This window comes from Heterodontus francisci, chromosome 2, assembly GCF_036365525.1.
Source record: "Heterodontus francisci isolate sHetFra1 chromosome 2, sHetFra1.hap1, whole genome shotgun sequence".
NCBI lineage: Eukaryota > Metazoa > Chordata > Chondrichthyes > Heterodontiformes > Heterodontidae > Heterodontus > Heterodontus francisci.
Window position 1 is genome coordinate 82,781,961 of NC_090372.1, and position 11,538 is coordinate 82,793,498.

Here is an 11,538-nt window from a genome sequence, read left to right on the forward strand (position 1 = left end):
CTTTCAGAAAGCTTTCAACAAAGTCCCACGTAAGAGATTAGCATGTAAAATTAAAGCGCATGGGATTGTGGGTAGTGTATTGCGATGGATCGAAAATTGTTTGGCGGACAGGAAACAAAGAGTAGGGATAAATGGGTCTTTTTCCAAATGGCAGGCAGTGACTAGTGGGGTACCGCAGGGATCGGTGCTAGGAACCCAGTTATTCACAATATATATTAATGATTTAGATGAGGGAACTAAATGTAATATCTCCAAATTTGCAGATGACACAAAACTGGGTGGAAGGGTGAGTTGTGAGGAGGATGCAGAGAGGCTTCAGGGTGATTTGGACAAGTTGAGTGAGTGGGCTAATGCACGGCAGATGCAGTATAATGTGGATAAAAGTGAGGCTATCCACTTTGGTAGCAAAAACAGGAAGGCAGATTATTATCTGAATGGCTATAAACTGAGAGAGGGGAATATGCAGCGAGACCTGGGTGTTCTCGTACACCAGTCACTGAAGGTAAGCGTGCAGGTGCAACAGGCGGTAAAAAAGGCAAATGGCCTTCATAGCGAGAGGATTCAAGTACAGAAGCAGGGATGTCTTGCTGCAATTATACAGGGCCTTGGTGAGGCCACACCTGGAATATTGTGTGCAGTTTTGGTCTCCTTATCTGAAGAAGGATGTTCTTGCTGTAGAGGGAGTGCAGCGAAGGTTTACCAGACTGATTCCTGGGATGGCGTGACTGACACATGAGGAGAGATTGAGTCGGTTACGGTTATATTCGCTGGAGTTCAGAAGAGTGAGGGGGGATCTCATAGAAACCTATAAAATTCTAACAAGACTTGACAGGGTACATGCAGGAAGGATGTTCCCGATGGTGGGGGAGTCCAGAACCAGTGATCATAGTCTAAGGGTAAATCTTTCAGGACTGAGATGAGGAAAAATTTCTTCACCCAGAAAGTGGTGAGCCTATGGAATTCACTACCACAGAAAGCAGTTGAGGCCAAAACATTGAATGTTTTCAAAAAGGAGTTAGATATAGCTCTTGGGTCTAAAGGGATCAAAGGGTATGGGGCAAAAGCCGGAACAGGCTACTGAGTTGGATGATCAGCCATGATCATAATGAATGGCGGAGCAGGCTCGAATGGCCTACTTCTGCTCCTATTTTCTATGTTTCTATGATCTCATCAGTAATTTATATGTTTGCCTTTGCAGAATTAGATTTTTGTTAGCATTACATCATCTTTTTACTGACATGGCCATATTAAAAGTGCAGCATTCTTAAAATATAAATCAAGTATACAAAAGATTAAAGAAGTGTAACATATTGTCGTTGTTTAAATTACAGAAATGTCTGTACAGTATAGTTGATTATAATGTGCATCAAGTAAACAGAAGCATATAGAAAAAAATTACTTCCTCTTGGATTTTTTTATTGACATGACAACGTATTATACATTATGGAATGAAATTGTTGGTGTTTACATGCATTTGACTTGTTGCACAATGCTTCACCCTCAGGAAAGAATTCATATGCAGAGATTGCATTGATAGTAACTATGACTTTCAGTTGGCTGAGAGCACCTGGGCAATAAAATTGAATTTTAATCAGCAGTGCATAGTATACATGAATGCTTCAACATTCATATTTTTCAGTTCCTTTTGCTTATTACTGTTTCGAGCTATGACTGAAGAAGGAAATTAATTCACATAATTTCCTCCCTTGCTACATGATGAAACAGTAAAAAAAAATGGCAGCAAAACGGTGTTAACATTGATGTCATTGATGGTCAAGGGTCAGTAAGTAAGAACATTTTGAAGTTTTCTTTTTATGTATTTAGTGGAGTAGAACTACTGTGACACCACTTCTTGCGGTGTCAATATTAGAATTTTTCATAACAAATTCAGTAAAATCAACTTGGCAGGATTCCCTGAATCAAATTAATGGGGCAATCATCTATTTCCTCCGTAATAATATATTAACCAAATCCTTTCTATTATGGATTTGAAGATCACCTTGTCTTTGTCTGAAGTGAACCGCAGAGTCATTGGGCTGTTCAAATAAATGGTCTCAGAAGTGTTTTTTTTTTCATTCTGATTTCTTTTTCTTTTTCAAAGAAACCCTCAGCCTGATTGAGTGAGGTGATAGACTTTGTGTTTTTCCAGCACCCCTAATCACTGTCAGATGAAGTAAACTTTAACAAAGTTAGTGTCTGAGCAATGACCTTGCCTCCTGTTCCCTGTACAGTGTTAACAAAATACAAAACACTTTTTAAAAAATGGAGTAAGGCATGTAAACAGTTTTCAATAAGAGAATGTCACTGGTGAAACAGCTGCCAACTCTTAGAAGCCTTTTCTGAATATTGTTCATCAGGATTTTGACATTAAACAGAGAAATAAACTTACGTTCCATTTTCTGAATCATCAAAAGGACATAGCTGGAAGCAATAGCAATGTAAAGTAAAAAAATCAAGGCCTAGAAATTCGGGCACTCCTTTTGAGGGGCATCTTACCCGCACAGTATTAACAGCCCATGCTCAAGTGCAGAGGTCCAAGGGACCCCAGATTTTGAGGCACGGACCTCATCATAATGTAGTTGGTGCCGAGGTAGGAGCCCACACAGGCTAGACCTCCAAGTTCCATGGATGTAATCGGGTTAGATTACAGGGGTCTGGAGGAGCAACAGGTGGACCTCAGAGTCCGTGCTCAGGTTTGGTTGGTGGTTTGGTGGGAAGATTGCAGACCTTAGGAAGACTGTCAGGGAGTTAGAAGTGCTGTTGGAGGGGGAGTACTACGGGGTTGGACCCAGGGCTGGGCAGGAGGGAGATCGGGGAGTGGGGGGAGTGCCTGGAAGTTGGGTTCAGAAGGGAGGTTGGAGATCTCGGGACCAGAAGTGGTAGATCATGGAAAAAAATACCTTTTTTTCTGCACATGCTGTTCAGCAGTGGTTTTTCCAGAGGCAATCAGCACTGACACTGGCTGCATCAAGGCAAATTAAAATTGCAGCAGGGGCAAAAAGCAGGCGTTAGGCCCCTTATTTGCATATTCAAATGAACTAATACCTGCTTCAGATGTAGGTAAAGGATGGCTCTTGTTTTTCCTTTACCAAGATGGCATCCAGTGCAATTTGTGGCAGAAGTGAATGTGTGCACGTCGAGCACTATTTAGGTTTCCAAATGACACCTGTGGCATGCAAACAACAAGTTTCACACCCTTGATGTTCCATTGCAAGACCTGGAATTGTACAGCTATAAAATGGATGCAACAATAAACCAATTTAGGACAGATCCCTGCCACCAATCTGCTTAGGCTTTCAGGCCACTGGTAAATTGGTCAGAGCTTCATTTTTAGGAGACCCTGAAATATTAAAATAAAACTCCTATGCTAATATCAGACACTCAGGGCTAAATTGAATAGCCCCTGAAAATGGGTGTGGAGATTGCAATGCACGATTACCTCGTACACGTTCAATGTAACGTAGGCGGCATGGCATCTTTGTGCTGCCTGCTCATTGTAATGATTTCTGCATGCAGTCAGCTCTAACCATGCTATTACATCTCAGGCTAAAATGAATCACAGTTGAAATTACAGCTGTAACTTTAACAAAGATTTAACAAATGCTTTATTAAAGACTTCTGCAGAAATCTTGCTTACTGCTGTCACTGTGGTTACAAAGGCTATTTGGCCTTACAACAACCCCCAGGTCAGATGTTTTCCCCAAAGCACAAAGCTACTTTCAGTTTCCCTTCAAAGTATCAAATATTCTCTAATACTCAAACCCTCACATACAATCATGGCATTCCTCCTTTATCAGACCAAAACATGTCCATGATTTTTGAACATAATCACAACACATAATCTTCATATCGTTTTGGTGGTCACCTCTTGTGCCGTGGTATTCCTGTTGTCTCAGAAACTCTGGTCACCACGTCAGGATTGTGAAATATCATTGGCCCCTCTGGAACTGATGTTTCTCCCTCTGGATAGCAAGGTGTCTGCCTGCCAACAACATCACTGGCTTCGACTTCTGAATTGCTAGATGTCAGCTTCACTTCTGGTGCTGCAATGATGCCAAATAGCAATCTCTTGTATCAGTAAAGTTCACAATGAGTTACAAAAGTAGTCACCTTCCTTGAATCAGGGTGAAGTTCCAGCTGGTGGTGTCCCCATTTTAAGTCCAATTTAGAAAATACCTTGCATGTTGGCAATTCTTGAAAGATTTCATCCGCAGTGGGAATTGGGTGATGTTCTCTCACTACCGCTTCATTTATCTGTCGCGTATCAACTGTTATGAGCGAGGTGGAAGGAGTGCACTGTCTTTTCTAGTCCTACTTCTCAGCAGGTCACAACATATATTTTAAAAATGTTTACCCGGTTCCTGATTCGGTCAATCATATACTCTACTCTTTATCCCAGAATAAAATACACCAACCAAGTTACTTTAATAAACAACAAAATTATCATTTTATTATCAAACAAGACTTATCCAGTAATGAAGCAAAGCATTAACACACAGATTGAAATATGAAAGTTCCCTTGTCAAATTCCCCACACACACACTCAGACACACTGAAAAAAATACAGAAATTCTCTTTGCAGAGGTCTGTTACAAAAAAAGGGGAGAAAAAGAATACTTTGGCCAAATATGGAAGGATGTCAGCTGTCCTTTCTTTGTCTAGCATCCAGGTATACAGAGATCGGTCACTGGGATCTTTTCAGAAGCAATTCATTCTGGAGATGTCAAGAAATTGTCTGGTAGGCTTTCCAAGTGACATGTGGCATCAGGGGTTTCAGCCAGCACACTTGAATCGCAGGGTTTTTCAGGAGAGATGCAGCACCAGGGATTTTAGCTGTCCCACTCTGGATCTTTGTAGGGTTTCTCCAAAGAAGTAGAGAAAGAGGTGAGCTTGGTGGTTCCTTTTTCCTTGGCAGGCAAAAGCAACAGTCTTCAAAACAGTTCACACTTCAACTGACTTGAAAACAATGTCCAAAACCCCAAAACAGGACGTCAATCTCTTGACCTCCATAACACTTGACATGTGGTTTCTCTGTAAACATCTTCCCCAGGTCACCAGGTTTCTGTTGTTTATTAAGCTTAAAACACATGACTTCCAGTAAGGTTGTTGATAAACAACATCTCAGTGTCCTTTCAATGAACTATCAACAACAAAGCAAAGTCCAGCCTCTATGAAATCTTCAGCCTTCCAATGAACCCATCTCCACAATTTAAATATGAGTCCTCAAAAAAAATACTCAACAAAAAATATAAAAGCATCTTCATAACACAACACAGAGTTTGATGTCACCATTTGGTTTAGGCTGCATATTCTAACCCTCATGGAGGTGATGGTGCTGCTCATTATCAGAAAGGGCCATTCCTGAGGCTGTGGCTTGTGGTGGGGCTGAATCCATCGAAGATGACGATATCCTCATACCTAACCTTCCTTTTCACAATCCATGTCCCCTCATCCTACAATCTCTTCTGATTTACAAGCTACAGGTGATGTAAGCATGCTCCTCTTACTTTATCCCCCTCTCTTCACCACCACCTGACCCTGTGACTTCTTCCTTTCATATACTCAAGAGCTAGAACCTGGCCAAGCATTGGAGGATGATCAAGAGGAAAGTGATGATGAAGACACACCAGGCTGAATTTCGCTAGCCCTATGGTGATGGGTTGAGAGGCAAGAGGGCTGGTAATATGACAGGGGAAGACGTCAGGAGGAGAGCGCAATGTCATCCCGCCAACATGTCATATTACCAGCAGCTGGAAACTCAGCAGCATGGCCACCCACCTGGCAGCCAATTGAGCCCCTTAAGTTCTGATGTTAGGTTACAATCTGAAATGTTAACTGTTTCTCTCTCCACAGATGCTGCCCTGACCTGCTGAGTATTTCTAGCATTTTCTGTTTTTGTTTCAGATTTCCAGCATCCACAGTATTTTGCTTTTATCTTGTTGAGCCCCTTAAGTAAAGGTCACTTCCCACTCTCGCCAGCATTTTGCGGGTTCCCAGGGGGTGGGGCCTCCTCAATGGCTGCTCCAGGCCCCTGGAGGGGCCCCCCCAGCAGCAATGGCCGTCACTGCAGCTATGGTGCCACTGCTGGTATATAGGCCCCCCGCCACCCCCCACCCTCCTCTCCCCCTGACCCCCTGATCACTGGCACTTGCCCAACTGGCCCCGGCTTGCTGAAAGAAACTTACCCTTCTTCGAGGGCGCCAGCAGCTCCAGCAGCAGCCTGTTAATTGATCGCCACCAGTAAAATGCCGCCCCAGGGTGCCGCAGCACAGCGGTGAGGGTTCAGCTCCCACCTTTGGCCCCAGCAGCAAGACTGACAAAATTCAGCCACCATCACTTGATTTCACACTCAGCCACCATTTCAGATACTGACACTACGCGTACCTTAGAAAATAGCAGAGAGGCAGGATCTTTTTTTAATTCGTTTGTGAGATGTGGGCATCGCTGGTGAGGCCAGCATTTATTGCCTATCCCTAATTGCCCTTGAACTGAGTGGTTTGCTAGGCCATTTCAGAGGGCATTTTATGAGTCAACCGCATTGCTGTGGGTCTGGATTCACATGTAGGCCAGACCAGGTAATGACGGCAGATTTCCTTCCTTAGACTAGCTTTTAATTCCAGATTTATTAATTGAATTCAAATTTCACCATCTGCTGTGGAGGGATTCGAACCCATTCGCCTGGGCTCTGGATTACTAGTCCAATGACATTACCACTACGTCACCGCCTCTCCTTCACCTGGTGTGACACTGGGCATGAGCCAGGGCAGGGGGAAAGGATAGTGCAGGTACCACCTTGCAGAGAGTGAGGTGGCACATGAGTTCGGATGCAGAGGACTCAGATGAGGACTCCAGGCTACAGAAGAAGGCTGATTGATGTACACACTAAAATGCTTGGTCCTTTAGCAGACCTGCCAGAAAACCTACATTCAGTGTCAAGGAGCATGGAAGGTCAAGCAGCAGCTTGGGACAGGGTTTGCGACGAGCTTGGAGCCCATCCTTTCCAGCATGGAAGTGGTGGCCAACTCCATTAACACATGCATGGACCCAGCCATGATGCATCATCTAAAGAATGATGTCTCCACTTCCATTGCAGCACAAATAACTTCCACCAAAACTCTGAGGGCTCCAGTGGAAGCTGAGACTGAAGTCCTGCAGTCTCAGCTTATTGCCATCATGGTTGTGGATATGAGTGTTCAAAGGGGCATGGAGATATCACAGCAGTCCAACAATCTGTCCTCCAACAGATTACCAGGATTGCTGAGGCTCCATCGTGGGGACTGGCACTGGCTCCATGAGTATGAACCTGCTGTCCTCTGTCAGGATGACAGCATTTGTTCTCCCACCACTCCCATTCCACCAATGCCCTTGCTGTTGCCTGTCAACCAGCCAGCAATGACTGCTGCCACACATGCCAAGATGATGAAGTCAGAACCCAAAGCTGCTCAAGGTCATCCTCCAAGACCATGTGCAATCTTCCCACAGAAAGTCAGTGCCTTCCATCAGTCATTGTGCAGCCATTGGGGTAGCAGTGCATAGGAGCCGTAGAACAAGCAAAGATACACAGAGGACAGACACTGAGGGAATGCAATATGGCATAATTTTATTTATACATTTTGTTTAGAATGTTTATTTGATGATGGTTTTTATTTTTGTATTGTGTTGTGGTAAGAGAACAATGTGTTGGTCAGAGACAGAAGGAAGATAAGGAGTTTGAGAAGTTCTGATGAAGGGTCACTGACCTGAAACGTTAACTCTGTTTCTCTCTCCACAGATGCTGCCAGACCTGCTGCGTATTTCCAGCATTTCTTGTTTTTATTTCAGATTTGCAGCATCTGCAGTATTTTGCTTTTATTATATAAGGAGTTTGAGAATGCTGGTGATTGGGGAATTGAATTTGCATTTATTGGTATCACACTTGAATTAGTTCTTCATGGACAGCCTGGGCAGAATAAGGCTGTCCAAATTGCAGCCTCCCTTTATCTTCCACATCTTCCTCTTCCTCCTCCTCATGCTCCTGTTCTTTGGCTTCTTACCTGATAGGTTGTGGTGAGGGCTGTTTCCTCATGGTGACCAGCTTGTGCAGCATGCAGCATACCATCACAAATCAGGAGGTCTGTTCAGCCGAGTACTGTAGGGCTCCTTGAAAGTGTTCCAGACAACACAATTATTGCCCTATAACATTTCTTGCGGCAGAATGGCTTTCATTGTATGCGTGCTGCACATGTGTACATGGGTTGCAAACTGGCTTCATGAGCCATGTCGTTAGCAGATAGCCCTTGTCGCCCAGTAGCCTCCCTTTGGTTTGCTGTGGTGGCTGCAATGCAGCTGGCACAGCGGACTGCCACGGAATGAAGGCATCGTAACTGCTGCCAGAATACCGGGGCATTAATCTGTATGACATACTGCCTATGGTCACACGCCAGCTGGCGCTGAGGAACCTTTCGGTTCTGGTATAGGGCAGTTGATATGCAATGCCTGCAAAGTGATGTGTGTGCAGCCAATGGCACTCTGCATCACGGGGGAGACTGCAATTCCAGCAAAGCCACATGTTAACTTCTCCTGCTGGTCTCTGGCAACAGACAATGAAATGTAGTTATCTCTCTTTGAGTATAAAGCCTCAGTGATCTCCTTTATGCAACAGTGGATGGCAAACTGCAAGATGTTGCTGATTTCCAGCACCGGACTAGAAGGAGCCAGAAGCATAGAAGTTCATTGCCACAGTCACCTTCACAGCCAATGGTAATGAGGTCATTGCTCTGTTTTCAGTTTGCAGTTGTGGCTGCAGCAGCTGCCAGAGTTCAGTGACAACCTCCTTAGTGAAGTGCAGACATCTCAAACATTGGTCATCACTGAAGATCAGGAAGGAGAATTGCTTTCTGAACACCCTGGGTGGATATGGTCTACTGCTGAGAGTCCTCCATCTCCTCTTTCTCATCCCTCTTCTAGCAGCTTGTCCGACTCTGTGTGGCCTCTGTTCATTCCCCCAGTCATGAGTATTGTAACGGGAATGCCTCCTACTGCATCCATGTCTGGGAGCAAGTGGTTTGTGCAGAAGCTTTGAAGTCAGTAAAAAGTACTACTGCACCTGGCACACCATTCCCTCTATACTTTTGAAACTTGAAACAACTATTAAAAGCATCAGACTTGTAGAATTGTAGCACCTGCCAAAAGAAATCAACCAGCAACTAATCTCTAAGTAGTTGATGATCTCTTTGAATAGTACTGGTGGGAGGTTCTTCATGCTGCTTAATGCTTGTTCAGCTGTATGAGCTTAAGACTGGGCATCGTTGGAACATGGAGCTCCAAAATGGCAACAGTGGTGCCAGATCAGCATTGCACACTGTTTGATGCCATGATCTGCCTGCTCTGCATACTTCTGGCAGATATTTTCTGCATGGATGCAGAACCAAGCTGGTGTCCGGTGCACTTCACGTCATAAGTGTGTGAGCACTGTGGATGTAATTTTTGATCTTCAATGGCACTAGTAGCACCCAAAAAATGGGCAATACCGAGCCCAATTTCTCGCCCCTGGATGCCCAAATTTGTTTAGACTAGTCCGTGCTTGTGATGTGCATTTCCTGGTTTGAGCTACCTAACCAATGTCCCTTTAGGAAGCTACTGGAGGCCATTCTGAAAAAGGCCCCAAAACTTTGTAAAATTTAGCTTTTGGGACAGTCGCGCCACAGAGTTACCTGTCGGCATGGGTGTTGGCTCAGTCCAAAATTAGTTAAACTCAGATTGATGAGCTGATTGGCATCCACAACTGACCTGAACTATGATGACGAGGCTGAGGCTGAGGATGAATTTAGTTTGCTGCTCAGGCCTCTCAGTCATGGCATGCTGTCATTATGTACTGCCAGAATCCTGCCCAGTTTGGTTTGCTAATGAATTTGCACTTATTCATTCTATGTTTCCATATGTTTTTTCTTGTATTTAGAAACTATTAAGAAGGGATAAAAAGGGCTATAAGTTGTCCATGCTGTAGATATGCTACATAGGATAAGTGGGCTGTATAGATAATCTTCTTCCGGTCTAAAGTAAAAGCGAAGATCATATGCAGGCTCAATCTGTAGTATAAGGGTTTGAAAGGGTTAATGTCTGGAACAGTGTGAGTAACACCTCCCGCTGTGATGATGTAAGAGATGACATGAGAGAGAGACTTGAAGAGAAGAGAAGCAGCATGGCTTCAGTTGAGTTAGACATATTTCTGTAAAACTGTATATAGTTCTTTAATATGTAATAAACTAGTTATTGTTAAAACTTACCAAAGACTCAGTTAATCATGCCTAGCTAGATTAACCATATATGGTGAACAGCGGTGGTTCTTGCCATATAACATGGCGGCAGCTGTGAAGGACCCAGAAAACTTTGAAAAAGAACTTTAAAGAAGATTGGAAAGACAGACCTGAAAAAAGTGGTTCCAAAACTTAAGAAGACGCTGTGAGGAGCTCCAGGGCTGCTCCGTGGATGCAACCTTGAGTGGGCCGAATGGCCTACTCCTGCTCCTATTTTCTATGTTTCCGTAGATATAGCTCGGGTTTAAAGGGATCAAAGGATATGGGGCGAGTGGGAACAGGTTACTGAGTTGGATGATCAGCCATGATCATAATGAATGGTGAAGCAGGTTTGAAGGGCCGAATGGCCTACTCCTGCTCCTATTTTCTATGAAGTGGAGACATGGAGAGTTGGGAGTTGTCTTGCAGAGGCATTCAGGCTGCACCACAGAGTGGTGGTCTGTGAAATAAAAAGAATCCCGGTCCAGCGATAGCAGGCTTCAAGTCAGAGAACCAAGCAAAGGCTGGGGACCTGGTGAGCAACCCTTAAAATGAATAGAAAATTAATTTTAGTGGTGCACTGGGCAGGCAGCACCGGGAAAACCAGATCCCTAGCAAGGGCCGATCTGAGGTTGGCGCCGTTACACATGGCAAACGCAAGGCAGCCAAAGAAAATGGCTGCAAATGCTCGATACTCCAGGGGAAGGGAGTGAAGAGATTATTGAAATAATGCTGCAAAGCTGTGTTCAGGATATAAATACCTAGTCTAGCAGAGAGATTCCCCAGAGAAAGATAGTGAGCGCAGCGGGAGTCAGTGTGAGGCTGAGCAGTGCAGGAAAACTTCCAATACTGGGAGGCAAATTTAGAACAGCGGGCAAACTACCTAGAAAACTTAGAAAAGTCATGGACCTTAAATTTATGCTACCAGAGAGGTTTTCACACATGGAAGGACCAAATCAAACTCAAAATTGGTCACTTTGGAGCAAAAGATTTTTGAGATACAGAATTGCTTCAAAATTAGACAGCAAGTCTGATGCAGAACAAGTCAACACATTACTTTATTCCACAGGAGCAATAGCAGATGATGTTATTGCAAGACAAGGTATTAATGAGACATCAGATAAATTTGAAGACGCCTTATTGATAATTATTTCAACCTGAGGAACAACAAGATTCTAAAAAGGGCCAAATTCAACAGAAGGGTCCAGAAACCAGGTGAACCGGCAGATGCTTTTATTAATGATCTTTACAGGCTAGTTGAAGG